Source organism: Triticum dicoccoides, chromosome 1A (genome assembly GCF_002162155.2).
Source record: "Triticum dicoccoides isolate Atlit2015 ecotype Zavitan chromosome 1A, WEW_v2.0, whole genome shotgun sequence".
Lineage (NCBI taxonomy): Eukaryota > Viridiplantae > Streptophyta > Magnoliopsida > Poales > Poaceae > Triticum > Triticum dicoccoides.
In genome coordinates, this window is record NC_041380.1 from 148839266 (window position 1) to 148845922 (window position 6657).

Genomic DNA, 6657 nt, shown 5'->3' on the forward strand with positions numbered 1-6657 from the left:
TAAGTTTTTTTATTTGAAACAAGCTCGACCTTAAGTTGATACCAACGAAATGAAAACATTGTGGATGTCCCTTTGCATCAACATATTTTTTAAGGGACATATTTTTTCCTAGATAGACACGACACTCAACCTAACATGACCGAATGGGTCGGTCTTCTCATGTGCGCCGGCCGGATAACCCGTGTGCCCGGAACCGCCTCTGCCTCAAGCGCCCTAGCTAGAAATTCCCGGTCTGCCTCGAGCACCCAACCCCAATCTGAGGCTCCCAACGGTAATATCTCCGCGCTGCGCCGCGTTGCCGACCGACCGAGACTGACCCCTCCTGGCCCCTGCCCACCCAGTCCGGCCGAATCCAGCCCCAACACGCTCCACTTTCCTTCGATTTCCGCCGCCCGCCGAAGCCGTCTCCGGCAAGGACCCGACCGGCGACACGACCTCTTCCCGGCGGCCCGCCCGCGGCCAGGCGCGCTCTTTCCTCTCTCCCCGCGCTCTGGCCATGGCCGGTCTGCTCCTCCTCTCTTCGTCCGGGGCCCCGGGTCATGGCCGTCTCTCGCCTCGCCTCCTCGCGTCCGGTTTGGAATCGCTCCTCCTTGATTCGTCGCCCGTTCAGGTTTAGAACCGCGCCTGATTTGGTTTTCGTTCCTGCTCGATTCGCCTGTTTGGAATTGCGCCTGGTTTGATCTTGCTCGTCCTCGCTGTCGTCCGGTTCAATTTTGCTCGTCCTCGCCGCCGTCGTCCGTGTAGGGTCGCGCCTGGTTCAATTTCGCTCATCCTCGCTGCCGTCGTCCGTGTAGGGTCGCTTGCGGTTTGATTTCGCTCGTCCTCGTCGTCGTCCGTGTAGGGTCGCGCCTAGCTCGATTTCGCTCGTCCTCGCCGTTGACCCGATGCGCTCGCGTGTTCTTGGTCCGTCTCGCCTCGTCGGGGTCTCCTCCGTCTCGTTTGCGTACTAGCAATTCTGTCCGCGCGCGCTTCTGTTAGCCGAACTAGCAGTCCTGGGTTTCATGCTCGCGTCTGGTTTCGAAATTGGATTACGGCCGGAGACGGGGAGCGGTGTTCGTTTATTGTGCTAGTTCAGACCGGTTCCTCCATTCCGTCACCTACGTTGCTCTTGGTGATTTTCAAAACTCAAACGTATGCTCTCCTGTGATACTCTGTCAATTCTTGGCCCTCTGTCAGTTCTTGTTGGCCCTCTGTCAATTCTTGAGTTCCAGGGTCTGTTAATTCTTGACTTCTTGTTGTACCGGCTAGGCGTGTGTGCTCTCATCCTATATTCAGAGATGGGGTGATTCCTTACGCTTGATCTCATGGTGTTTCCTTACTGTTTATGTTCTTTCCAATTTGTTTCTTTTTATCATGCTTTGCTTGCGTGTTCCGAGCAGAAAAGTTTTACAAGAGTGCAAACCATGTGGCCTGCTGCTTGACTAATTGAACACCTGCTGCTGCTACTGTTGGACAAGGTTCCTTCTTTTCTTCCTGATGTTGCTATTTCCATTGAACTACTCATAGGAGTTCTAGATGAGCTGCTGCTAGTTAGTTCCCCTTAGACTACATTCTAGATTGCATAGCATAATTACAGAATTTTGTCATTGCACACCTGGGCATATAATTCTGTTGTGAGCATAACTCCTGAATTCATTCATCCGTGAAAGCACGTTCATCACATGTTTTTTACCATGCTGCTAACTTCTGTCATGTCCCTTTCCTTTGGACAAGAATTTCAACGAACCTATAACGTGGACATGTGCTGCTTGTTTTCTTGTGATGATGGTGATCCAATTGAGTAGCCCAACTCTTATGCTCTGACATTTGTTAATCCCCAGTTAGTGTGCATGAAAATTTATTGTTTGTCATGTTAAATTTTATGGCATCAATTCGGTATTGTGATTAATGACTTAGTATTTGTTTAGTGTAGACAGTTGACTTCTTTTTTCTTAAGCTTTTAGTGATATGCATGTTTTGTTATGTCTTATGGGGATATCATATTCTTTCTTTGTATTACTAATGTCCAGTCAATGGAAAATGCTTTTCTTGCTTGGCCTAGACTTTGTGACAATTAACTTATAGTGCGATCATTGATCATGAGATTCTGACACCCTATTCCGTAAAATTCTGTTGTAATATTTGCTGGATCATTGAGTAGTTAATATTGATTCTGAGTTTGTTGGATCATTAACTTCTGTGTGTGCTTTGGTTATCTAAGAGACACTCACTATCCCGTGTTTCATATTCGTGGCGGAGCGATGAACGATTATGTTCCGTGTCCCTGTGTTTCGTGTTCGCCGGTCTGGTTTTGGATTTGGATTACGGAGACGGGGAGAGGCCAAAGCAAGGTCAGTTTATCGTGTTTGCTCAGATCGGTTCCTCGGTTCCGTCGCTGCATTGTTCGTCGGCTATTTCCAGTCCTCAAACGCATGCGCCCTTGTGATATTCTGCTTTGGCTCGCTGGTCGTTATGGTTGTTCGTTACGGTTGTTCTTATGTTCTTGAATCACCCATCTTATAAGCAGAGATGGGGTGATACATTATGGTTGTTCTGATGGTTGCTTATTTAGTGTTCTTTCCAAATTGGGTTCTTCTTGCCATGCTTTGCTTATGTTCCCAATGTCTGTCTTTCCATATATGGGGATGCGTTAGGGTGCAAACCATGTAGGCCATGGTGTGTTTTTTACTAGCTATGGTGTGTTTTATACTATCTGATGTGGAAGGTGGAAATATTGATACCACTTCTGTGTTAGTATACTTGATATGGTGTGTTTTATTCAAGTAATTAACCACATCTCTTACAAATTTTCCTTGAGATACATGTTTATATGGCAGGAGTGATTGTCTCGACGAATAATCATTTATGCTAACAGACCAGTACTTGATCATAGGTAACAGGCCAATACTTGATCATAGGTAACAGACCAGTACTTGATCATAGGTAACAGACCAGTACTTGTTTAGTGCAGACAACTGACTATTCTTTTTTTCTGAACTTTTTGTGATATGTCTGTTATGTGGATATCATATTCTAATGCTTTTCTAAGTATTTAAGGTACAAACATGTGGATCTGGACATTTCACATTTGCTCTTTATTGTGTTGCTAAGGACACTGAACGGTTTATCTGGGCCACCGCACAGCCTGGCTAATCAGGTACACTTGATTTTATGTGTAGTTGATGTTCTCTGCCACATCATGCTTAACTTGTGTTTGCCAAATGGATCTCCTGGAACAAATTATTTGTAACAAATGAACAAATTGAAGAAGAAAAACATACGTCCTGTTATTTTAAATTGGTGTATTTACCTTGCTGGCTATCTGCAGGTTGTAGTGATTAGGGAGAAGCTTGCAGAACTGTATGAATTTGAATAACAATGGCCGAGAGCATGACAAATGCTTAGTGGCACTGACTTGGACTCAGGAATAAGGTAGAAGCAAAGCTTTTGTCTCTCTTTACATGTCATTGGATATTCTAAGTCTGGGAAGTCTGACCATCTTCTTAAAAACCAGGATGGTTGATGACAAACAAATTATCCAAGTGCGTCCAGATTGCACGACTATTTGGAGGTTAGTCCCGTTTTAGCCTCTGTTGTCATGGCATTTTTAGCTGGACTAACATAGTTCTTCATTTTGTAGGATGATGATGCAGTGAATGTTGAAGCTTTTATCAACAAAGCCTCATTTTTTGTCACAAACAGCAACCAGGAAGTTCTGAACTTTTAATACAAGGTTTGTTGGTTCAGAAACAGTTTAATAATCTATCTGTCTACAACTAAGGACAAAAATTTAGTTCCCTTCTTATATCTCTTGTAGGTATGCTATGCGAGAATTTTAGATCTAAAGCGTAAATTCTTGGAAGCTGCACTTCGATACTATGGTATCTCTCAAATTGAGCAACGCCAACTTGGGGATGAGTAAGGCTTACTCCATTCAGTTGTAGATTTGTTTCTCTCTTCTGCAATTTACTCATTTTTAATGTTCTGTCTTGTATGGTTCTTTGTTGCCTTGCCGGTCTAGTGGTGCCTAATTTCTATTTTACACCCTTCAAATTACCCTACTTGATACTCATGTTTAAGTACTGCAGTGGTTATTAGCAAGTCATGTTTGGAACTGATATGGCCTCCATGTTTTATTCTCAAAGATCTTGATGGAACATAGTATCTGTATTTTCTCAGATAGATTGACGAAAATGCTCTTTAGCAAGCTCTTAGTGTTGCTGTAACATGCACAATATTGTAAGTGATGAGAGGCAACCACCGTTGCCAACTTGAAATCAGTTTACTCATTCAAGTTCTGGAATTTCTTTATAGCTTTCTGGGTTTACTTTGATCTTGCATGTATTAGGTTTCTCTTTGTGCCCCTATCTATGTCGGTTTCTTGTGTGCAAGTGCTTCATTATGTGTGTGTGACTGTGTGTGACTTGTTGGTGAATATGTGTGTGGCTTGACTCTCTGTGTGTGTGTGGCTTGATGGTGTGTGTGGCTTGACTCTCTCTGTGTGTGTGGCTTGATTCTCTCTGTGTGTGGCTTGACTGTGTAGGCTTGATTCTCTCTGTGTGTGGCTTGACTGTGTGTGTGACTTGACTCTCTGTGTGTGGCTTGATTGTGTGTGTGGCTTGACTCTCTCTGTGTGTGGCTTGACTGTGTGTGGTTTGATTGTGAATATGTGTGTGGCTTGACTCTGTGTGTGAGTGTGTGTGGCTTGATGGTGAATATGTGTCTGGCTTGACTCTGTGTGTGACTGTGTGTGGTTTGATTGTGAATATGTGTGTGGCTTGACTCTGTGTGTGAGTGTGTGTGGCTTGATGGTGAATATGTTTTTGGCTTGACTGTGTGTGTGTGTGGCTGTGTGTGAAAATTGCATTTGTTTGATGGTGTGGCTTGTATGCTTTGCTGAATGTTTGGTTGTATAACTTGTGTTTTATATTTCATGATTGATTGCTTTGTTGTTTGTTGAATGTGAATAGACCTGACACTATTCTTTTTTCCGAACCTTTTTGTGATTATGTCTTATGTGGATATCATATTCTTTTTTATGTATTGTTGTTGTCCAGTCACTGGAATAATGCTTTCTAAGTATTTAAGGTACATACATTGGATCTGGACATTTCACATTGGCTCTTTATTGTGTTGCTAAGGACACTGATGGGTTGAGTTTGCCTAAAACGCAGGTATTTACGTTCTTTATATTTTGCGATGCTGATGTCAAAATGTTTATTTAGCCAAATTGTGCTACTTCTGGGTACTTCTATTTTTAGATGTGTTGTATCCGTAAGTACCTATTGGCACTTGATATTTGTGCTTAAAATGCAGTATGGAGCAACAAATTGGTCTCATTGCAAGGTTACTACCTGGACGTATAGGCAAGCAATGTCAAGAAAGGTATTCTTTTGATTGTTTCATTTTCATGATTCGCTTAAATGCATTTTCCCCTTTGTGCAAGACAAACATGGGAATGTTTGCTAATTCAGAAACACACTGGTTACATAAATAGCTGATTGGTTATGAAGCTGATTTCGAATTCATACATAATAACATCTTAGGTGACATAATCATCTGAATCCAGACATACGGAGAGATGCTTGGACTATGAGGAGGAACATGCACTGTATAATGCCCAGGGAATAAATGGGCAGAAATAGCAAAATTTCTTCCTAGAAGGTACTACCTTGGTCCTCTTTGTTACCAGATTCCTAACATGAATGATGTAGCCCCTGCCACTTCCTCACTCTTTCCTGAACATCATACCGTGCATCAGACATCTGAACATTGCAGGAATGAGGTACTTCCATTTGTGTAACTTCTATTTGTTACCAGTTCTTCTCACCTATTGGAGTTGCAAGATACACAGAATCAGTAAGTTCCTATCTTGATAACTTCGATATACACCCAGGAATAATTACCTATGCTGTTATGATCATAAACTGATTCCAAGTATTTTTGACTCATATGATGCTTATTACATCACAGGTCATCTTAATCTTCTTTTGTAAATATGACTGCTGGTGCTGCTGGTAACGTAAGCTACTTTTCTTGCTTCAAGAATAATAGAAACATCATTTACATTGTGGAAACTCATAGTTTAAGTTGCTCATGTCATTTTTCAGGCTATCCATCGGCTTGTAGCTCATGAGAGGCAACCACAGTTGCCAACTTGAAACATATATCTTTTAGGTATGAATGGCTTACCTTAGCCAAAATTTCTATAAGAATGTTGCTCATGTTACATGCCTTGCTTTCTCTAGTAAGTAGAATAAGAACACATTTAACATTTCTTTTCTGTCCATAGGCCTACAAACTTGTGGGTAGTAATGAAGATAATCACTTAATCAGCCTCTAACCAGCTTCCTGTTTTTAGGAACGAAGATCTGAATCACCCTCACCCCTCGAGAGAAATCGTTTAGTCATTCAGGTTCTGGAATTTCTTTATAGCTTTCTGAGTTTACTTCGGTCTTGCATGTCTGTTTCTATGTCTGTTTATAGCTTTCTGTTTGTGCCCCTATCTATGTCTGTTTCTTATTGTTTATTGTGTGCAAGTGCTCCATTCTGTGTCTGTCCGACTGTTTGTTTTCTTGACTCTCTTGTGTGTGTGTGGCTTGACTGTCTGTGTGTGTGGCTTGACTCTCTTGTGTGTGTGGCTTGACTCTCTTGTGTGTGTGTGGCTTGACTGTCTGT

The 6657-nt window shown here is 42.4% G+C and overlaps 1 long non-coding RNA gene across 7 annotated transcripts in view; it reads left to right on the forward strand.

The window, feature by feature from the left end:
* Positions 1-275: 275 nt before the first annotated feature.
* Positions 276-6657, forward strand: part of LOC119368084 — a 13642-nt gene continuing 7260 nt past the window's right edge. For 3 of the 7 annotated variants that reach the window (XR_005176521.1, XR_005176523.1, XR_005176522.1), the window contains exons 1-12: positions 276-3136; positions 3308-3411; positions 3494-3550; positions 3620-3712; positions 3797-3897; positions 5068-5153; positions 5296-5364; positions 5526-5643; positions 5741-5838; positions 5953-6001; positions 6090-6156; positions 6341-6394. This is a non-coding gene — a long non-coding RNA (uncharacterized LOC119368084). The remainder of the gene's footprint in view (positions 3137-3307; positions 3412-3493; positions 3551-3619; positions 3713-3796; positions 3898-5067; positions 5154-5295; positions 5365-5525; positions 5644-5740; positions 5839-5952; positions 6002-6089; positions 6157-6340; positions 6395-6657) is intronic. The other 4 variants (XR_005176530.1, XR_005176524.1, XR_005176527.1 and 1 more) reach the window with 4 other exon arrangements.